Source organism: Lissotriton helveticus, chromosome 1_1, assembly GCF_964261635.1.
Source record: "Lissotriton helveticus chromosome 1_1, aLisHel1.1, whole genome shotgun sequence".
In the NCBI taxonomy this organism is placed as follows: Eukaryota; Metazoa; Chordata; class Amphibia; order Caudata; family Salamandridae; genus Lissotriton; species Lissotriton helveticus.
In genome coordinates, this window is record NC_136057.1 from 246,344,914 (window position 1) to 246,369,463 (window position 24,550).

The following is a 24,550-nucleotide window of genomic DNA, read 5'->3' on the forward strand; positions in this document are numbered from 1 at the left end:
CAACCACCCTCTCTATTCACTGGCAGGGCTTGGGTCATCAGACACGCCACAGGGGGGCGGAGCCAGCATTGTGTGGGGAAAACCCAGCCCATCCAGGACACAGGTACACTCCTCCCACACATCACTCATGCTAATCTCACACTCACCACCGGGCAGACCCATCCAGACTTCCTGGAGCCTGGCATGCCAGCCAGCTCCAGCCAATCACGCTCCAGTACCCTCTCTGCACACATACCTCAATGTCCAGAAGTAGTACTTCCCTTCTAGATACATACATGCTGCATACACCATCTCGCAGCATTCACTCTCACGAGTTCACACATACTAAACTCGAGCCTGCACTCCCCACGCATCAGGAACTACCAGGGACACACACATTACCCATGCATTCCTATGGGAGGGCAGGCCAGCCCTACTACACGCACGCACTTTACTCTGGGACACAGGGAAAAAGTGCGCAGCGACCCAAAAATCACTAACACAGGTTACAGAAACAGGCTAGGCAAAAGCAAAAAGTTGCGGGGTGAACCTGCCAAAAGGGCCAGGTCCAACATCTGCCAATTGGCCTAACACCTTAATGCAGGGTTTTCCAAAAGGCCCTCTTATTTCTAGTGGTGTGTGTCCCGCTGCTAAGGGGGAAGGCATCACAGGAAAAAACAAGGTTCTACTGGTTCTAAATGATGCTGGTGAACCAGTCAAAAGATTCTCATATCCTCATTCTGCTTCATAGGCAATTAGACTAAAGAAAGCACCTATGGACCTATAATATATAAATGATGAGTACTGTATAATAATTTTCAATATAAATGTTTGTAGTAGTAGAAGCTATGTTTCTCATTCAGGATGACAGTATCAACATAGAAATTCAAAAGATAGTAGGCTGTAGATGTAAAGAGGTAGTACTCCACCTGATAAGTAGATAATTCCCTGTGGGTGTGTAGCATCGGAGACAGTTTAAACGTGTGTAGTTCGGGGCCGATCAATCGGATAGCTACGAGCTCGGTTTGCCAATACTGATCCGCATGATAACGCGACAGAAGTCTCTGTCGCGTTACTATCTTTTGAATTTCTATGTTGGTACTGTCATCCTGAATGAGAAACATAGCTTCTACTACTACAAACATTCATATTGAAGATTATTATACAGTACTCATCATTTATATACTATAGGTCCAAGACAAGACTTCTAGAACATTGGTTACTGAGCGAGGCCACAATTTACCATGCTCTTATCTATTCAATTAGCCTTAAAAAAGTCATGGTACAGACATGATGTACTGATGAAACACGTGTTGGCTGCTCTTGTTGACTACCTTGATTATCTTCTGTGAAGCATTTTTTGATTAAATGGAAAAACGAACATATTTGGACTACAATTGATCTTGTATATTGTCTAAAAAGAAGACTTATTCATATTTTCAAATTGATCTTGTTTACATTTTTCTTGAAACCTAGTGACCATTTATCACTTGCTCTACACATGTTTAGGATTGTGCTACTTTTGAACCTATGGCAGATGCCTGTCAAAGGTGTTTGCCTGGTTCAGACAGAACCAGTTGATGTGCAACTCCAAAAAGTAGGAAATCATCTTCTTCGGGCATAGTCCGGATGAGGAATGGCGCCAGTGGTGGACTCAGCATATGTCCCCTCCAGTCAGCGCAGTCACCACAGTAAAAAATCTTGGAGTAAAATTAGATGCGGACATGTCAATGAAATCGCAGATCCAAACTGTGGCGTGGACATGCTTTGGGCTACTCAAAATGGTGAGGAACTTTCTTCCTCCTTTACCAGTTCCTCACAGGAAAACTGTAGTCCAGGCTTTAATAACATCCAGACTGGACTATGTAAATGTTTTGTACCTTGGCCTCCCAGACTACTTATTAGGCCGCCTTCAGGTGGTACAAAACGCGCGGGCACAGGCCATACTCATGGTATGCCCTAGGACACATATGACCCCTCACCTGATATCCTTGCACTGGCTTATGGTGCGTAAGAGAATACATTTTAAAGCCCTAGTTCTGGCTTTTAAGGCTTTTCATAAAATAGGGGCCCAATTCAACTTTATGCTCCCCTTAGAACCCTGAGATCCTCCACTCAGCGACTGTCGAGGGTGCCAAAATGTGCTCGCTCTCACATAGGGGGCTGCTCCTTTCAGGTGGTGGCCTCTCAGCTGTTGAACAGCCTGCCACCTTCCTTAAGACAGGTTCAGGATCTCCTAAACTTTAGGAAAATTTTAAAACTTTGCTTTTCCAACCCAAGTAGAGTTCTCCATGTGTTCACTGTCTCGGTCTCTGGGTCCTTTCTTAGCGCTGGGACACTCTGTGGAGTAGCCGCATGCTTTACAAGTACCAAGTAACATAATATATAACCAGATGATTACAAAACAATGAATAAAGTTAGCTGTGCCCATCGGGTAACATGACCTGATCGGTTCAGTGATAGAATATCGATGTAACAAACATTGATGTTCTAAATATCGAAGTAAAAATTTAGAATGCAAAAATATCGACTCCCTATACTTAAACAGGTAAGAACAAAAATATCGAAGTAAAAAATATAGAATATGCATTGTAACTAAATATAACAAATAAACTTAATTAAAAAATATAAACAAACACACGTAATAATTTATACATACTTGGAAATTACATTCTTGGCAATCCTCAAGCCAGGAGGCAGCACAGAACGCATAGCGCTCATTAGGAGTTTTAACAGACTGATTTTATTGATCCCGTTTTTTTATGTGTGTTCTGTATGATTTCGTGTTCACCTTGTTCCTAAAACCGCCACTTACCTGCACATTAAAAAACTACAAAACACCGCGTTGGGGCGGCTTTTCATGCCACTTGACAAGCGTGTAGCTTGCAGTTTCACTGAACTGGTTTGAAGCTATCGACTGCCACAGCGGCAGACATCTTGGGTGGGGGCTGAGGATCAGCACGGTCTAGTCGTCACAAGGACGCTAGACCGGTACTTAAGCTGAGCAAATTAGGCGGCCGGCTACTTGGAAATTACATTCTTGGCAATCCTCAAGCCAGGAGGCAGCACAGAACGCATAGCGCTCATTAGGAGTTTTAACAGACTGATTTTATTGATCCCGTTTTTTTATGTGTGTTCTGTATGATTTCGTGTTCACCTTGTTCCTAAAACCGCCACTTACCTGCACATTAAAAAACTACAAAACACCGCGTTGGGGCGGCTTTTCATGCCACTTGACAAGCGTGTAGCTTGCAGTTTCACTGAACTGGTTTGAAGCTATCGACTGCCACAGCGGCAGACATCTTGGGTGGGGGCTGAGGATCAGCACGGTCTAGTCGTCACAAGGACGCTAGACCGGTACTTAAGCTGACCATGCTCACGCGCAGCGGTCACGCGCTGCGGGATCGCCTGAGCATCGCCGGAGTCACGCCAGAGTCCAGCCCGTCTGCGCCCGTCCGCGCACAGACGGGCGCAGGGGCTCGGACCCCTGAGCATCGCTATACTTATTCAGCAGAAGAGCTCCATTGTTTAGATAACGGTCAGCTGTCACTCGATCATAATGTTATTACTAAGTTGGAAAAGTATGCTATACTGCGGTCTTACAACAGTATCTCTAAAACACAATACCCAGTGCTAAAGATAGCGAGTCTGAATACTAGGTCTCTTCACAGTCATCATGTGGAGATCTACACCCTACTTCAGGATAGAGATTTAGACATCCTGACGCTCTCAGAGACCTGGATGGGTGAAAACTCCATGCCGGACATCATTGCTGCCCTCCCCAATGGCTAGGACGCTATATGGCAGAACCGTGCAGGATCGGCACGGGGGGGCGGAGTGGCGATTCTATTTAAAAAAAACCTTATCCGTGGAGAAACTTTTATCCGAAACAGTGGATTCAGCTGATCTAGTTGGAGTAAAGATTTCTCTAAACAACTCCTGCTGGGTGATTCTGTCGGTTTACCGTCCGCCCAACTCATCCCCACTTTTTAACGATTTATTTGCCCCCATCATATCAGACCTTTGTACAAGATACAAGAAAATCGTGATAATGGGAGATTTTAATATGCACTGGGATAGACTCCAAAGGGACCTGCCTACACGCCAGTTAGACACTACCATGTCCGCCCTGAGTTTTAGTCAACTCGTGGAAGTACCCACACACATCAAGGGTCATACGCTTGACCTAGTATGGACCACGGACCCAAATGTTATTCTTAGGGATGTGAGTCCCTGTGTCTGGACTGATCATTATCTGGTGACCTGTGATATAAATGTTAAAGACTACTTAAAGCATCTACCCCGAGGTACCAGAAAGATTCGCAAATGGATTGAGGTTGATTTAAAAACCTTGACCTCGGTGCTCCCGGAAATGGCCTGTCTGACGAGTACAGATGGAAGTCTAGACGTTGAATATACAGATCTAACCCAGAACCTGATTAAAGCCATTGACCAGATAGCACCGGAAAAAACTCAGTTAACCAAAGGACCTGGTAAAGAGGCTCCATGGTTTACTCCGCTGCTAAGGGAACAAAAAAGGAAACTCCGAGCTCGGGAGAGAATCTGGAGGAAAACTAAGCAGGATACAGCAAAGAACCAATACAAAGACTCACTCCACCTGTATAAAAAACTTATTTCTCAAGCTAAGGCGGAGTATTATGAGTCTCGCCTACAGAAGGCTAGGAACACCCAGAGGGAGACCTTTCAAATCCTATCGGAGTTGAGCAAAAAACAGGAGAATTCGGAGTCTCCCATAAACTGTGACACCTTCCAGGGGTATTTCCTAGATAAAGTAAAGACCATTATCCTGGAAATAAAGAATAGTATGGTGAATAGTGATACCATACACTCCGAGGTTCATAATCCTGCTCACTGTTCTATGTTACAATTCCCTGAGCTGGATGAGCTGAGCCTAGAGCAGCTAATGGGTAAAACCAAATCTGGCTCCCCAGCGGATCCATGTCCCCCTAGTGTCTTCCGCGTGGCACGGCCGCTATTGGAAGCTCGGATTATTTCTCTCCTTAATAGGTCCCTAGAAACAGGATACCTACCAAGTGATCTTAAGGAGGCGCGTGTCAGACCTCTGCTGAAGAAACCAGGCGCAGACCCGGCTGTCCTGAAGAACTACAGGCCGATCTCCCAGTTGCCCTTCCTTGCAAAGGTCCTAGAGCAACATGTGCTGAAGTCCCTGTCCCTGTACCTTGAATCCCATTGCTTATTGCATGAACGACAGGCGGGGTTTCGAGCACACCATAGCACCGAGCTAGTGATGCTCTCGGTGCTAGATGAACTGAGAGGCATGGCTGACGGCAAAAAACCGAGCGCCCTGATATTATTAGATCTGTCAGCGGCGTTCGATACCGTCAGCCATGACCTGCTCCTGGGAAGACTGGAGGCCTTTGGGATCAAAGGCTTGGCCTTTAAGTGGTTGCAATCTTTCCTTTTGGGAAGGACACAGAGGATACAACTGGGGGAGTCGATATCGGAGGTGGGGTTCTTAGAGTGCGGGGTACCGCAGGGTTCCGCACTGTCCCCACTTCTGTTCAACCTCTATCTGCAGCCCTTGATTGCGTCCTTGGCTGAGATGGGTTGTAGAGTCTTCAACTATGCTGACGACACTCAACTTGTGCTGAGCATTGATAATACAGGGACAGCACAAATCCAAGCTCAAAACATCTTGAGGTTTACCGTGGGGTGGATGACGGAAAACCTACTAAAGATCAACCAGGATAAGACCGAGGTATTGGTAATTCCATCTACCACCTCACCGTGGAGTGATCTGTATTGGCCTGCAGAGCTTGGATCAGCCCCAAAACCTAGCGCCAACGTGAAGAGTTTGGGGATTAAACTAGATTGTGATCTGTCAATGTGCAGCCAAATTTCCACCGTCGTTGGAACCTGCACGAACATCATCAGACAATTGAGAAAGTTAGCCCCCCTCCTTTCTCATTCTATGATGCGCTCAATTGTAGCAGCAACCGTCATTTCACGGATCGACTATGGGAATGCACTGTATCTTGGCCTCCCAAAAACATTGACAAACCGACTTCAGGTCGTAATGAATGACGCCGCACGACTGATCTTCGGAGTACCCAGACGAACAAAGGCCTCCCCTCTACTCCAAAATCTTCATTGGCTCCCTGTTAAAGAGAGGGTTGAGTTTAAGAGCCTCTGTATAGCGCATAAGGCGATCTATGGCCATGCGCCGGCATATATTAAAGCCCGTCTGGAAGTATACAGTCCGAAGAGAACACTTAGGTCATCGGATTCTCAGCAACTGGTTTGCCCCCGCTATAAATTGGTGACCAAGGGAGGGAGAGCCTTCTCTGTTTTGGCCCCTCAGTTATGGAACAAGCTGCCTGAGGGGCTACGCAGGGAGGTGAATCTCCTACGGTTCAGGAAATCCCTGAAAACACTGTTGTTCAGAAGAGTCCTGACCGTAATGTAGGCCTGTAGTGGTGTCTCTCGGAGGAGTGAAGCTAAGTTATTGTAACAACATCTATTTCCAATGCGCTTAGAGGCCTGTAGGTGATTGAGCGCGTTACAAATCTAAACTAACAATAACAATAACAATATATGTATATTTAAATATTATCTTTATTTAATTAGTAAACTTTAAAATTATATTAAAATAAAATATATATATATCAATATTTAAAAATAAAATCATTCTATAATATTTTAAAACATCAAGGGCCAGATGTAGTAAGCCTAATTCCGGTCAGTAACTGCGAATTTACCGAACTTCGGCCGTTACCGACCGGAATTAGGCTTTTCAGATGTAGGTAGCCAAATTGTAGGATTCGGTAATTTACCGAATCGTAACTTAAGGAATCGGTAAATTATTGAATTCTTAACATACCAATTCATTAATGTAGAGAGCACTCAAGTGAGTGCTTTTTACATTTAAGGATTCGTTATTTACCACCAACTATTAGTTGGTGGTAAATTCCGACTGCCTTTTAAAAAGCAATTTTGTGCTTTTTATTCAGTGCCATGTGGTAGACATACATGCCCTTAGGGCATGTATGTGTGCCACATGTGCACCCATGCACTATTCAGGGGTGCAACAGGGTGTCAATGTGACACCCTGCCACCCTTGAAAGGGTTCCCCCTATTACTGATTCGATATTTACCGATTCGGTATTTACCGAATCGGTAAATATCGAATCGGTAAATACCGATTCTTAATTACCGAATCTTACCGATTCGGTAATTGTTACCGAAAAATTATCTACATCCCATTTACCTATTCTTAAATACCGAATCGGTAAAATTTGGTATTTAAGCATAGGTAAATTGAGATTACCTACATCTGGCCCTAGATTATTTTAAAAAGTGCAATACAATAAATGCAACAGTAGAGAAAATGTTGACTTGCGCAGGGGTAAACATTACTATTCCTACTCCAGTGAATGCAACAGTAGGGTAAGTGATAGATAGCAGAGGGGTAAAAATTACTATTTCCACACTAATGAGTTTAACAGTAGGGAAAGTGCTGGAGGAGTAAAAACTACTATTCCAACTCCAGTGAGTGCAACAGTAGCAAAAATGGTGGATCGCAGCGGAGTAAAAATTACTATATCCACTCCAGTAAGAGGAACACTAGGGAAAGTGATTGTTAGCAGAGATGAAAACATTACTATTCCCACTACAATTAATGCAACAGTAGGGAAAGTGCTGGATAGTGGAGGGGTAAAAATTACTATTCCCACTCTGGTGAGTGCAACTGTAGGGAAATTGTTGGATAGCGGAAGGGCAACAATTAATATTCCAGTGAGTTTAAGAGGAGGGAAAGTGCTGGATAGAGGAAGAGTAAAACATACTATTCCCACTCCAGTGAGTGCAACAGTAGGAATAGTGCTGGATAGCAAAGGGTTAAAAATTACTATTACCACTGTGGTAAGAGAAACAGTAGAGAAAGTGTTCGATAGCGGAGAGGAAAACATTACTATTCCCACTCCAATGAGTGCAACTGTAGGGAAAGTGCTGGTTAGCGGAGAGGTAAAAATTACTATTTCCCCTCCAGTGATTGCAACAGGAGAGAAACTTCTGGATAGCGGAGGGGTGACAATTACTGCACCCACTCCAGTGAGTGCAACAGTGGGGAAAATGTTAGATAGCAGAGGGGTAGAAATTACTATTCCCACTCCAAAGAGTGCAACAGTAGAGAAAGTGTTGGATAGCAGAGGGGTACAAATTACTATTCCCACTCCAGTGAGTGCAACAGTAGAGAAAGTAATGGATTGCACGACAACAAAAATTACTAATAACATTTAAACAATAGAATAATTTTTAAACGTCTCATAATTATTTTTCCCTGACTAGTTGCCAGGCAGATAAACGAGGTAGATGGGTTATGGCAGAGTGCTGCTACTATAGGTGTAACTTTACCTTCTGCTCTGTGTACATCTCTACCGGAGATGACCCCGAGGTCTTGGAGGAGGTGAATGCAGAGCTAGCCTCACGATAAGCACCAATAGTATTTTATGGTGATTTAAATATCAATAGCCTGGCCATTAGACGGGGGGAGGACTGGGAAATATACCGAACATAAAAACAGGGTGTGGAGGGCCCTGCTCATACTGGTTCAAGATAATGGTTTAGCGGACGTCTGGGCTCAGACTAAAGTGAATGACCCTGGGAGTACATACTATTCACCCTGTGTGATATCAGATCACAATCCATTAGTACTAACAGTAAATGTGAGGGGAGCAGAAATAAAAGAATCAGTCTGAACTTTCGAGAGAGCCCTGTTGAAGGATCCAGACTATATTACTCACATGAATTCCTGGATTACTTGGTTTTTGGAAATTAACAGAGACAGTGCTAGCTGTGGAATGGTCTGGGAGGCACTTAAAGCCGGGATCAGGGGTGAACATTCAGCTATAGGGCCCAGCGGTGGAAAAAGAAGTAGAATATTCTAACATACTTTATAAGGCATTGCCAGAATTGGAAGAGTAACTGACTAGCGTAATAGCACAAGGGGCGCCTTTAGAGAGCTGGATTTATAGAATAGCGATAACCAAAGGTGAAATTGGGGCAATCTCAGCAACTAAGGCTGCTGAGAAATATATGGCATGGCCCCATGGATGATATGAATTTAGCGAGCAAGTTGGACATATGCTAGCAGTACGGACAAGGCAGAGGAGGGTGATGGGGGAGATAGAGGAGATTCAGGATGCTGGGGAGAGCATGATCAAAGAGTCAATGGGTATATGGGAGGAGTTTAGAAAATATTATAGCAAACTTTATCAGGAAGAATCTGACCCAACATGTGACGATGTCAGGTGGTATTTGAATAATATTCAAATAGTGCAGTTCGCCACAAGTGACATTGAAGAACTGGAGGCAAACTTTACAGAAGAGGAAATATATAATGCCCTTAAGAACCTCCCATCTTGGAAAGCAGTGGGGCGATACCCCTGGAATTTTATATCATACATTAAAACAAGACATGGTACAGACATTTAAGCAGGCGCAAAGAGGTTGCTCTACACCTGAGTCCTGGGCCCAGGCAGCAATAGTTGTCTTTTTGAAGAAAGGGAACTCTCCGCAGGAACCTGGCTCATATTGACCAATCACCCTCATGAACAGTGATTCCAAGATCTTCTTCAAGGTCTTGGCCTCAGAATTAAGCTCAATCATTAGCAAAGTGATTCACCTGTGACAGCACAGGTTTATACCTGGCAGAGGATCCACCGATCATGTACAAAGGGCGATAAAATTTTTCGATGTTGCCGCGATCTCAGGAGACCCTATGGCACTGATACTTTAAGATGCTGAGAAAGCGTTTGATAGGGTCTCCTGGGGCTACCTGTGGGGTACCCTCGAGAGGTATGGGATAGGAAAATGATTTATTAAAGCAGTCAGGGGTTTATATAAGAATCCAGTGGCCTGTGATAAATGGAGGATATACAGAGCCTATTCAGATCACAAGGGGTACCAGGCAAGGGTGTTCCTGCTCCCTGTTACTTTTCACCTCATACATAGATCCATTGATCCGTAGAATTGAAGGGAATGAAACAATTAAACAAATGATACTCTGAGAGCTGGAAACTAAAATTCTTGCATATGCGGACGACCTGGCTGTAGTCACACCTGACCCCCGGCTGCATTTATTCAAATCGGTGAAGAAGCTGCAGTATTTGGGACAATTTCATGATATAAGCCCAACCAGCAGAAAATGCAATTAGTAGCTAATAGTTTCATTATCTGTGAGGATTCAAAAGTCACAGACATGGACAAGTACCTAGGAATAAAAATTACATCTGATCTTGAGCAAATTGTGGAGGTAAATATTGCACCGGTAATAAGGAAAGGGAAAAATGATTTTGACAGGTGGCACAATCTTCACCTTTCGATTGTAGGCAGGTGTAACGTAATAAAGATGCTATTTTTGCCCACAGCATTATATTTGTTTAGGACCATCCCCCTTGAGTTTGTAATCGGTACATTACTGAATTCTTAACATACCGATTCCTTAATGTAGAGAGCACTCAAGTGAGTGATTTTTACATTTAAGGATTCGTTATTTACCACGAACTATTAGTTGGTGGTAAATTCCGACTGCCTTTTAAAAAGCAATTTTGTGCTTTTTATTCAGTGCCATGTGGTAGACATACATGCCCTTAGGGCATGTATGTGTGCCACATGTGCACCCATGCACTATTCAGGGGTGCAACAGGGTGTCAATGTGACACCTTGCCACCCTTGAAAGGGCTGTTGGTTTAAAGAGATGGAAAATTTGCCCGGCAGTTTTATCTGATCAGAAGAAATGACTAGAAGGGTGCTAAAATTTATGACATTAGCAAGGGAGAAAGGAGGATGGGGGTTCCTGATTTAAGACTGTACTACTGGGCTGCTGCTCTACAATATATGCAGGTGTTGCTGGGTGGACAAAGGGAAGAGCAGAGGAACCCAAATGGGATGGAAGATGTATATGAGCAGTTGATAGGCGTGGTCTCGCAGGCCTGTTTTTTTAACTACAGTGAGCCGAGTTACTATAAAAAGGTGAGATTTAAGACTCCCCAGGCCGCATTTAAGATATGGGTTACCATTAAAAGAAAAACTGGGCTTGGTAGGCTGAATTATTACACACAGCTTTTTAAAAACCAAACAATGCCAGAGATGTTTAGGTATTATGTTATGTCAAGATGGGAGGGCGCAGGTATTTGCATGAAAGGAGATCTGTTAGATGGTACGGAGATATGTTCATTTAGCCAGATTCGAGACAGATATGAAGTTACTTAAGGCAAAAAAAAGAAGGTACTAGAGGCTTTAACAATAATAGTGTTGTGGATTCGGTTAGATGTGAAGAGGGGTGCAGTAATAGTCAAATTTATTTGAAACTGACTCTGTTTACCCAAGATGATCTCGAGATGTATGGGTCTAAATGATAACAGAAGTTGGGTATATCAAACGATTTATTTTTTGGATTCATTGGAACTCGAAAGGACTGTGCTCCTCTCTGCAGCCCTTCAGGATCAACACTATAAAACACTATTTTCACTATACTATACCCCGCTAGAATTGAGCAATGGGGTGGAGAGGATGGGATTACATGCCCCTGCTGCAAAAGCACCAATGCCAATATAGTGCATATGTTTGCGACCTGCCCCAGTTTCGTGTCTGTCTAGGTGAAATTGAAACGTTTCTGAGGGTTTCCCTTAATATAAAAACGAACCTTTCTGCAAAGCTTATAATGATGGGAGTTAGTAACAATGGGGCTTCTGAAGACTACCGCTATATTCTTTTGATAGCCATGGCAGTGGTTAGAATATGCATCATGGCAGTCTGGCTGGATCCTCTGGCATCCGGATTTCAGTAAGCATGGGCAGCAAATCCGTTACGTCCACGGATTTTTCGGATTTTTGGTTAATACACAATCCGTGTATTTTACGTATTTTCCCAAAAATCCGACAAAATCCGCGGATGTAACGGATTCCCCCCACCCTTCCCCCCACCCACTCATGTAATGGCGCCAGCAAGCTGCCAGCGCCGTTGTAAAATAGTTACAAAGTTAGCTTTCACAGAGCAGGTGCAGCTAACTTTGTAACTATTTTTCAACGGCGCTGGCAGCTTGCTGGCGCCGTTGGAAACAGTACACACATGGTCCCTGGAACTTGTTGAAGCTCAAATGCAGTGACTCATTCATCAGCCCAGAAACAATCGAGAGCGCCGTCGAGGATGGGCAATGTGCCTTCTTTACCCAATCTACCGTCGAAAGTCAGCTGTGATGCTGGATAGAGAGGCCTTTGCATCCTTGACTTTCACGAGCACAATCCCTGTGCTGTCCCGGTGAGCAGGAGTCTCTGTATCTTCATCTGCTGCTCCGATCGGCCTCTGACCTTTTATACACACAAGAGGCATGCCCACTCGCATGGAAGCCCGTCCGTTTGGCCATGAGTAGCCACATTGTGTTCGCACGGGTTTCTGCACGTTCGTGAGCGTTTTGTACAATAAAACCCTCGCGAACTTGCAGAAACCCGTGCGAACACGCAAAAAAAAAAAACGCTGGGATCTGCGGATTTTGCGTATTGTCGCAATCCTCAAATACGCAAATACGCAGATGTTCTGCCTGGGTTCTCAGATTGGATAGAACCAGCTCATCAGAGCCTTACTAACTCAGCCAGAACGTTACCCTCTGCCCCTCCCTAGGACCTATTCACAACAGGTAACAACATATATCTACCACCTAAGGACAGGGGATTCCTAAGATACATACCATGTACCTCCTATAATATCAGCAATCAGCGGCCTCGCGGTCCCATTCGAACCCAGACCTCTCTACCCAGACGGCAGTATCAGAATCGGCGATCTCGCGGTCTCATACAGACCCAGACAACCTACCCAGACGGCAGCATCAGAATCGGCGGCCTCGCGGTCCCATTCGAACCCAGACCTCTCTACCCAGACGGCAGTATCAGAATCGGCGATCTCGCGGTCTCATACAGACCCAGACAACCTACCCAGACGGCAGCATCAGAATCGGCGATCTCGCGGTCTCATACAGACCCAGACAACCTACCCAGACGGCAGCATCAGAATCGGCGGCCTCGCGGTCCCATTCGAACCCAGACCTCTCTACCCAGATGGCAGTATCAGAATCGGCGATCTCGCGGTCTCATACAGACCCAGACAACCTACCCAGACGGCAGCATCAGAATCGGCGGCCTCGCGGTCCCATTCGAACCCAGACCTCTCTACCCAGACGGCAGTATCAGAATCGGCGATCTCGCGGTCTCATACAGACCCAGACAACCTACCCAGACGGCAGCATCAGAATCGGCGATCTCGCGGTCTCATACAGACCCAGACAACCTACCTAGACGGCAGCATCAGAATCGGCGGCCTCGCGGTCCCATTCGAACCCAGACCTCTCTACCCAGACGGCAGTATCAGAATCGGCGATCTCGCGGTCTCATACAGACCCAGACAACCTACCCAGACGGCAGCATCAGAATCGGCGGCCTCGCGGTCCCATTCGAACCCAGACCTCTCTACCCAGACGGCAGTATCAGAATCGGCGATCTCGCGGTCTCATACAGACCCAGACAACCTACCCAGACGGCAGCATCAGAATCGGCGGCCTCGCGGTCCCATTCGAACCCAGACCTCTCTACCCAGACGGCAGTATCAGAATCGGCGATCTCGCGGTCTCATACAGACCCAGACAACCTACCCAGACGGCAGCATCAGAATCGGCGGCCTCGCGGTCCCATTCGAACCCAGACCTCTCTACCCAGACGGCAGTATCAGAATCGGCGATCTCGCGGTCTCATACAGACCCAGACAACCTACCCAGATGGCAGCATCAGAATCGGCGATCTCGCGGTCCCATTCGAACCCAGACCTCTCTACCCAGTGGCAGTTTATCCTATGATTACCATTACATAAAGGGATCGGTCTCACTATTCATCAGGGTTATAGAACTACAATGTCCCGGATCACACAACGGTTGCCAATTTAGATAATGTACAACGTAGTCGTTAATTCAAGGGGCTCCTCTCTCCCTTATTCAGTTACCACTTACCTGATCAGGGTTAGCATCTGTTCACATAGCAGCATCTGACTAGAAGAATAGGTTACCCTCTCATACAAGAACACGCGGCACATGTCGGTTCACTAAGAAGTGGGGTACTTTATTTCCTATTACAATAAACAAACATATAACATCATACTACAACACATAACCTGCAAAGAGAAGTAAAAGATTAGGTTGTACACTCTAATAAGAAAGGGTCGACATCACCTTATTAATATGAAGTCCACACTCAGCAGTCATCTAGGTTCCCTTCTCGTCTGTGCCTTGGCTCGTCTTGAAGTCACACCTCCGCAATCACGGGTACACGGCTGCACCGCTATGCGCTGTTCCCTTCACCCTTCTCCAAGCCACTGGAACCTTCCTCTCATCGGCTACTCTCTTTCCCTGGCTGTTCTGCTAGGAGAGTATCTGTTTCTCGATTCTTCTCCGCTTTTAGAATGGTGTCTGTCTTCCCTGGAATAAGTAATAGGTTTGCTACTAACGGCTAGATGCCGCCTACGAACTGACTGCACAACTATCTCGGGCTTTCACTAATATAGAAGCGTGTTTCTTCATGGAAAATTCCAGCCAGTAACCTGCCGCCCACCAAATTCTTGTACCTCCCCGTACCAAGGACACATTCCCAGCCGGCCGGCCTGATGTTGTGTCTTCGGCATGAAGAAAAATACAATCCTTCGACAAGGGCCGGCCTGAACCGGTTCTCTCCAAGCGAACAACACCTCGTAACTAAAACATTACACTTGACCTAGAAGCATCCCAAGCTGCCGGGGCAGAAAGGAAGATGGAGTCTATCCCGTTTGAGGCCTACCAGGCCGGAATTCAGCACAACTCCATGGAAAGTATAATAAGACCCTAACTAAAGGACGGATTATCCCTAATACTAGCGAATCTATCCCCTAGCCTATATGTATAAGCCCTAATCTAGGGAGGAGAATACAGAATGATATCAAAGTGTCTCGTAAATAGGCTCTATCCCCTACTCTAACCCTTGCACTGGGATGATAAGAGACTGAAGTCACCATCAATCACCTTTCCTCAAAAGAGGGCCGGGAAAATCGAGCAGAACATTTCACCCTTGACTTCAGTCTATTATACATTCATCAAACAGAACTAACATCTGTGGAAGAATAATAGGAAACAAAACTAACTGATCTATGTCTAGTACCAGGTTTGCAGTATTGAAGTAGAGAAGGAATACACTGAATGAAGCAACAGATAGCAATTAGAATGCTAATAGTAATCAAAATACCCCCTAATATTTGACGCAACATATGTAAATCAGGTAGCCAATTAAAGAGCCAGTCAAACCAGCCCTGGTCAATGTGTTTTCTAACCTCTTCCGTCAAGTCATGAAGTTTGTCAATATGAGCCTGGATGGATTTTGTATGGTCAGACAGGTTAAAACAACAAAGACCCTCAAAATCAGAACAATCATGTCCATGTTTGAGCAAAAGATAATCAATAGCCGCCCGGTTCTGCAAGATAGCTCTACGTTCACCCTGGGCGTCTAATAGTATGTCAGACAGGATCGTAGAAGTATGATTAATGGATTTTACCATCCAGCAGGCCATTTTCCCAATAGACTTGGCATTATAGACCGCCAAGGCAGGAACACCAACAATTGAGATAGCTAAGCTAAGGTATTCAGATTTGGAATATAAATGCATAGACGAATCACAGTCCTCCTGTAGCATTACAGTATCTCGGATCACACGGGAATCAGCATTAGGATGCGAGGAGAACATCAACAAACTCAGTCTGGTAATGGCACAAGGGCCTCCGGAAATGTTCGCGGGAATATATGGCCAGGATGTATTACCACAAGAGAAGAGCCAACCAGAGGGTAGCAGCATTGTACGATAATGACTGGGGGTAACCACTAAACTCTTACAAGTCATATTATTTTGAACAGAGGTACATATTTTCGGTGATCTTCGGAAGCACAAAGTCCTTTCATGAGCTGTGAATGAAGTAGTACCTTTCAATTTTAGACGCACACACTCAGAAATAGCATTGGGATCACAAGTAAGGAAGAAACATAAATCACCCTGCGTGATATTATAAGTGATTATCTGGGACTGGATCAGGGGTGTCGAATCGGACAACTCAGTACATAAAGAGCAGTATTCATGTGTAGCAAAATCTCCCAAAAGGACATTAGGACGAGCATTCGATATATTAAAAATATGGGCCAAAGTCTCTAATGAAGCAGGGACAGCAACTAAACAAGTCGCTAGAATGTCAGTCACCGAACGCATCGGTGTTAAACAAAAATGAGGGGCATTAGTCACTCGCTTGGCCAAAGTAGTCCAAAAGTTCGATGACGAATCCCACGCAGCAAAGGAACGCGGCACCCGGGTTCTCAGATCAGCCCTGGTCGATGGGTTCCCTCCTTTCTCGTCGCAGCAGTCCAAAAGGAGTCCAACGCCGACACATCCTGCAGCAACAGTCCAGAGAATGATCTGAAAGAAAATCAAATACAGGCATTATTCATTCTCGTAGGTAACATTTGTCAGCTGGGACAGCTTCCCAGCTATCTTTCCCTGGTCTCATGACTAGAACACTATTATCATGACCGGTTGCAATAATCTCAGCTTGTTCAGGGGGATTCTTAGGCGATTGCACCCAAACTCTAGCTCCAGGATTATCCGTGGAGCCGAATCCTTTTTGTCCTCGTACAGTTAGCAACGTTGGGGCAGTGCCTTTTGTGATCTCACCACTGAAAACAGGCATTATTAACAATTGAGCAATTCGGTCAGTTTTATGAATCGGTAAATCAACCTCACTGCTATTCAGCAGGAGCACCTTAATCTCTCCCTGATAGTCACTGTCAATGACTCCTCCGAGTACTTGAACACCTTTCACAGCCAGCCCCGATCTAGGGGCGATTAATCCAAAATTTCCAGTGGGTATACAGACACCAACACCGGTTTCAATGATGACTCGATCTTTACTCTTTATAATAGTATCATTCATGGCATGCAGGTCTAGACCTGCCGACCCCGGGGTCGCTCTGCATGGAGCCAATGCTCCGGGGGTAATTTCCCAGTATATCACAGTGTCACCAGTATAATTGGGCTTTGCATCAACATTCGGAGGAAACAAACGCATCAATGGAGATTCAGCATTTAGAAAGGGACGATTATTCAAAATCAATAAGGCCTGAAACAAATAATCTCTCCAATTCCTATAGCGGTCATCGGTTAACTTACGCAGTTGATGTTTCAGCAAACCGTTCATCCGCTCGATCAGGCCCGAGGCCTGAGGATAATATGGTATATGAAACACCCATTCAATATTATTTTCCACACAAAATTCCTGCACCAATCTTCCACGAAAATGGGATGCATTATCAGATTGAATTTGGAATGGGACACCATAATAAAGCATAATCAATTCCAATGTCTTAATGGTATTCACTTGGGTAGCTTGTTTACAGGGGAGGGCCACTAACAGGCCACTGTATGTATCAACAATGGTGCAAATGTATTGACAATTTTTACTCATAGGAAGTGGACCAATATAATCAATTTGCCAAATTTGAGCGGGCAGTTTTCCACGATGTAAATGACCTTTAACAATTTGAGGCACTTTCCGCTGTCTAGCATGCTGGCAAATGGGACAATGCAAAATAATGTCTTTAATGAAATCTAAAGGAATATAAATTCCTCGATCAGCAGCCCACCTGCTAGTGGCTTTTTCTCCATAATGTCCTGCTTTCTGGTGGGCCCATTTTGCCAATCCTTCCATATCAGAATCCTGCATGTCCACCAGTGCCTCAGCAATTTTAGATTGTTCATCTGCAATATTATGAAAAAATTTGTCAAGGGAGTCTATTGGGGTATGAGCATCCACGTGAAAGATTGTAACAGTACTCTGCGGGAGCATTTCCCAAATCTCTTGCCATAATTCTTTTCCCCACAGTTCTTTTGAATGGAATTCCCAATTATGGGAATGCCAAGTCGGTAACCAAACTGCCAATCCATTGGCAGTAGACCAGGAATCGGTAAAAATATGACATGTGCCAGGTAACTCTTGCTTTAGAACTTGATAAACATCATAAATTGGCTGCTCTTTCCCTCACCAGTTGTACTCAGCAACTTTTGTGTGATCGGATTATAGGACACTGCCTTCCAATGTCGTTTTGTACCTATGAACCTTGCCGAACCATCAGTAAACCAAACGTGGTTTCTGTCCTCCGGGGACAAATCATCAAATGGCTTACCCCACTTGACAGGGGATTCCTGTACTAAAGGTACGGAGCATTCACTCTCTGTCTCAACCGATGGTGCCCGCGCCACCTGCTCATGCAAGGATGCAACTCCCTTTGGTCCCACACGTGCCCTATTCCTGTATGTACCATTTCCATTTAATCACACTCGCCTCCTGAGCGTGTCCAATTCTGTGAGTTTTCGGCGAACTCAAAACCCACTGCATGATAGGAATTTCAGGTCGCAGGACCACATCATGTCCCAAAGTTAATTGCTCGGTATCCACCAGAGCCCAGTAACATGCAAGCAACTGTTTCTCAAAAGGTGTATAACGCTCACCAGCATCGGGTAACTTTTTAGTCCAAAAACCTAACGGTACTTTACTTCTGCCCTGTTTCTGCCACAAACTCCAATTTGCATAAAGGCCTTGTACAGACACATTCAAATCCACATCACCATCGCACACAGGCCATAAATCCAAGGCATACTGAATCGCTTCTTTTGCCAAACAAAACGCATCTTGCTGTGGTTTACCCCATTCAAACGCATTCTTTTTACGAGTGACTCGATACAAGTGGGCCAATATTTGACTCAAATGTGGAATATGCTGGCGCCAAAAACCAAATAAGCCAATGAAGCTTTGGGCTTCTTTCCTATTCCTCGGAACTGCAAAATCAAGAATCTTTTGTTTTACTTGTGGGATCACTTCTCTGTGACCTTCATGCCAATTAATACCCAAAAATTTTACAGTCTGGGATGGACCTTGTAATTTATCCGGGTTGATTTCCCAACCTTTCTCACGCAAACACTCAAGGATTTTATCTAATTGGGTCTGAACTTCATCTTGTGTTTCACCTTGAATCAGAACATCATCAATATAATGACATATCTGAATTCTCGAATGTACAGGTACCTCAGCCAAATGCTCTGCCACCAGCCGGTGACATATCGTAGGACTATGCACATAGCCCTGGGGAAGACTTCTAAACGTCATTTGACGTCCGCTCCATGTAAAACTGAATTGTTCCTGGCATTCAGGGGCAATCGGGATTGAAAAGAAAGCATTAGCAATATCAATGGACGCATACCATGTACCTGGATGCTTTTGAATTCTTTCAATTAAAGTAATGATATCCGGTACTGCGACAGTCAAAGGGGGCGTATACTTATTCAATTCTCGATAATCAACAGTCATGCACCAGGAGTTATCACTCTTACGCACGGGCCAAACAGGATTATTCCAGGCAGAAGTAACCAGGGTTATAACTCCTGCATCCACCAAATCCTGAATAGTGGTACTAATTTCTTCATGACCACCTGGAATACGATACTGCTTCTGGCAAACCACTTTCGTCGCCTGGGGAATCTTTATGGGGGGCATTCTTAAACGACCAACCCGTACGGGTCTGGATGATATATAATGTTTAGTTCCAAATTGATAACTTCCATCATCCAAATGTAAAGTCATTCCTTTCAAAATGTCAATTCCAATTATGTACTCTACGAGGGGCACGACTAATACAGAATATTCTTTTCTAGGAATTCTGCCTATTCTCATTTCAATTGTAGTTTGTACTGCGGGAGTTTCCTTTCCACCTAAACCAGTAAATGTAAAAAATTGGCCTTTAAATTTCTTTGATTTTCCATGAATAAGAGTGGCCTCCGCTCCTGTATCTACCAATGCTCGGGCCCTTTGAATATTACGATGTCTCCAAAAAATTTCAATATCTACATAGGGTCTATTATCTCGGTGAGCCCATCTGTGTACGGGAGCTTGACCTACTTCCTAGTCATTTTTACTGCGTTCTATCATCCAGGACAAATCAGGATAAAGGTTCTCACGTTTCTCAGGTATCAATATATCATGTTCATATCCATCTCCCTTACGAAATGGATTCCTGTCCTCCGTATTGTACTGTGAATTTCGATCAGAAAATCTGTGTTGATCCTCCCTCCTCCTCAACTCAGGGACTGATCCCTTTCATCTCTATGTCGGCTGTTACCATAATCATCTCTCCCCCTTTCTCTCTCCCCCTCTCTCTCTCTCTTTTCCACGACGAGGGGACGCATCACGTACATATCGTCGATCATCACGACGATCAGAACGCACACGACGGTTGTCATCACCGCTGTCATCAGAATACTCACGATCGCACTCATTCGTCCGCACACGCCGGGCACCCTCCTTTCGGTCCAAACCGCGTTTGCGAAACAAGTCCCACAAACGAGAAGTAGTTTCACCAGCAATATCCTCCTTCCTCACACCATCAGCCAAAAGTGCCATAAACATGTCACGTCTAGTAAGCTTATTGTCTCCAGGAGTACGAGTGTCAGACCGGGACTGTCGGTCAGGTTTAAACCAATCACCCAACTCACCGAGCTGGCGTACAGATTCCAGTACCATAGACAACGCGTTACCAGTCTGATTGATCAATAAGGTCATCATGACCTGCTTATAAGCAACCGGGGAAGAACGAATAATACGATTCCGCACAGAAGACGTTAACAAACCATCAAGCAATCTGTCAGCAGTACTCAGAAAAATCGCAGTTTTCATCACCTCCTCTTTGAGACGCTGTGCAGCATCGCGCAATGTATACCAAGGCTTGTCATTCACAGGCCAGTCAGATTCAGTAGGGTACTTTTGATTACACCCCTCAGTCGCCAACTGAAGCAAACTGATTTGACCAGCACCATTATAATTACGAAAATGATCTTGAACAGTAGAATCCGAACTCAAGGAACAGAATTTCAAAGAATCGCCAGCATCCAACATAATGCCGGCAGCGCCCAGTTCATAAAGGCGCACCATCCACGTAAGCAAGGTCTCACCAGCGCGCTGTCGAAATCGCTGCAAAATATCACTAATTTCCTGTTGAGTAAAATCCTCCAAAGAATCCAAAGGAATATCGTTCGCATTACCGGGAGCCTGCTGCAACTTCCTACGAAAAACCGGATGTGCAGAGACCGCAGGAAGAGCACCACAAGGAGTCTGATCAGTAAACCTAGGGGAACAATCCGTATGAGAAGTATCAACAGAATGCAAAGAGCGATCGTAGTCGCGGGACTCAATATCCGTAGCACAAGAAGCAGATTTAAAAGCCCGTCCAGAGCGAGAAGACTCGCGATTGTTAGACTCCTCATCCGAGGAACGAGAATCACTCGAATTCCAGATATTACCATCCCATTCATCAGGATTCCAATCCAGTCCGGCTTTCGCCACGACCAATCGCACTTTCCGTTTAGAAACGTGACCCCGACGATTCTTGTATTTATATCGTGCAATCCGCACAGCCGCCCTTTCGGCGATAGTCTGATACGTCTCAAGCTTGTCGGCAAGCAATTTATTTTGACACCGCAACAAAGTATGATCATTCTGAATTTCAACAAACTTCCGTTCCATTTCCACATGCTCCTTCTGCAATTTCAACAACCTCTCATGTACAAGCCTGTACGCAGACAAAACAATCCAACCTCTGCGCCCTAAAATAGGAAGCTCCTCACCCTTCGCTACTGGCGCCTTCTGCAAACATGAAATCACATCAGCCGGCTCCGCCAGCTCCAGACAAGAATTCCAATTTTCACTCAAACCAGTAGAATCAGCCCACTCGCGGGCCAAGGCCTCATAAGGCGTTGAATCCCAGCCGGGAATATCAACAGGCAACTTAAAAACAGATTTCGACTTTCTCAAAAACATCCTGACAAAACAAAACTATACACACAAATATAGACAAAGAATACACAAACGAAAGCACGTACGCGCCGAGGACAAATAGAAAAACAACAACGACGCACACAGGTTTCGTAAACGGTTCGTGACGCCAAATGTTCTGCCTGGGTTCTCAGATTGGATAGAACCAGCTCATCAGAGCCTTACTAACTCAGCCAGAACGTTACCCTCTGCCCCTCCCTAGGACCTATTCACAACAGGTAACAACATATATCTACCACCTAAGGACAGGGGATTCCTAAGATACATACCATGTACCTCCTATAATATCAGCAATCAGCGGCCTCGTGGTCCCATTCGAACCCAGACCTCTCTACCCAGACGGCAGTATCAGAATCGGCGATCTCGCGGTCTCATACAGACCCAGACAACCTACCCAGACGGCAGCATCAGAATCGGCGGCCTCGCGGTCCCATTCGAACCCAGACCTCTCTACCCAGACGGCAGTATCAGAATCGGCGATCTCGCGGTCTCATACAGACCCAGACAACCTACCCAGACGGCAGCATCAGAATCGGCGATCTCGCGGTCTCATACAGACCCAGACAACCTACCCAGACGGCAGCATCAGAATCGGCGGCCTCGCGGTCCCATTCGAACCCAGACCTCTCTACCCAGACGGCAGTATCAGAATCGGCGATCTCGCGGTCTCATACAGACCCAGACAACCTACCCAGACGGCAGCATCAGAATCGGCGGCCTCGCGGTCCCATTCGAACCCAGACCTCTCTACCCAGATGGCATTATCAGAATCGGCGATCTCGCGGTCTCATACAGACCCAGACAACCTACCCAGACGGCAGCATCAGAATCGGCGGCCTCGCGGTCCCATTCGAACCCAGACCTCTCTACCCAGACGGCAGTATCAGAATCGGCGATCTCGCGGTCTCATACAGACCCAGACAACCTACCAGACGGCAGCATCAGAATCGGCGATCTCGCGGTCCCATTCGAACCCAGACCTCTCTACCCAGTGGCAGTTTATCCTATGATTACCATTACATAAAGGGATCGGTCTCACTATTCATCAGGGTTATAGAACTACAATGTCCCGGATCACACAGCGGTTGCCAATTTAGATAATGTACAACGTAGTCGTTAATTCAAGGGGCTCCTCTCTCCCTTATTCAGTTACCACTTACCTGATCAGGGTTAGCATCTGTTCACATAGCAGCATCTGACTAGAAGAATAGGTTACCCTCTCATACAAGAACACGCGGCACATGTCGGTTCACTAAGAACTGGGGTACTTTATTTCCCATTACAATAAACAAACATATAACATCATACTACAACACATAACCTGCAAAGAGAAGTAAAAGATTAGGTTGTACACTCTACTAAGAAAGGGTCGACATCACCTTATTAATATGAAGTCCACACTCAGCAGTCATCTAGGTTCCCTTCTCGTCTGTGCCTTGGCTCGTCTTGAAGTCACACCTCCGCAATCACGGGTACACGGCTGCACCGCTATGCGCTGTTCCCTTCACCCTTCTCCAAGCCACTGGAACCTTCCTCTCATCGGCTACTCTCTTTCCCTGGCTGTTCTGCTAGGAGAGTATCTGTTTCTCGATTCTTCTCCGCTTTTAGAATGGTGTCTGTCTTCCCTGGAATAAGTAATAGGTTTGCTACTAACGGCTAGATGCCGCCTACGAACTGACTGCACAACTATCTCGGGCTTTCACTAATATAGAAGCGTGTTTCTTCATGGAAAATTCCAGCCAGTAACCTGCCGCCCACCAAATTCTTGTACCTCCCCATACCAAGGACACGTTCCCAGCCGGCCGGCCTGATGTTGTGTCTTCGGCATGAAGAAAAATACAATCCTTCGACAAGGGCCGGCCTGAACCGGTTCTCTCCAAGCGGACAACACCTCGTAACTAAAACATTACACTTGACCTAGAAGCATCCCAAGCTGCCGGGGCAGAAAGGAAGATGGAGTCTCTCCCGTTTGAGGCCTACCAGGCCCGAATTCAGCACAACTCCATGGAAAGTATAATAAGACCCTAACTAAAGGACGGATTATCCCTAATACTAGCGAATCTATCCCCTAGCCTATATGTATAAGCCCTAATCTAGGGAGGAGAATACAGAATGATATCAAAGTGTCTCGTAAATAGGCTCTATCCCCTACTCTAACCCTTGCACTGGAATGATAAGAGACTGAAGTCACCATCAATCACCTTTCCTCAAAAGAGGGCCGGGAAAATCGAGCATAACAGCAGATCCGCGGATTGCCAATACGCAAAATCCGCCCATGTGTAGATTTCACAGTGGTTAGAGAGGCTACTAGGCACCTATAATTTAGAAAAGGGAGTTTATGGAAAAAAAGGTGTCAGAGCAAGGAGGTTGGGAGAAAATATTTGGGCCCCCATCATATGATGGAAAGAAGGAAACTAAGAGGCCGATTAGGATGGCGGGCGGTGGCACCACCGCAGTGCTGCCGCCACATTAGTACAGTAAAACATAGGTCATTTCCCGTCTGCCGCAGAGCGATGCACACTGCCATCTAAGTGCGCCCACCACCGCGGCGGTGGGAGCCAATGGAGACTCACCGCTGTGCGGAATGACGTCCGCCCCGCT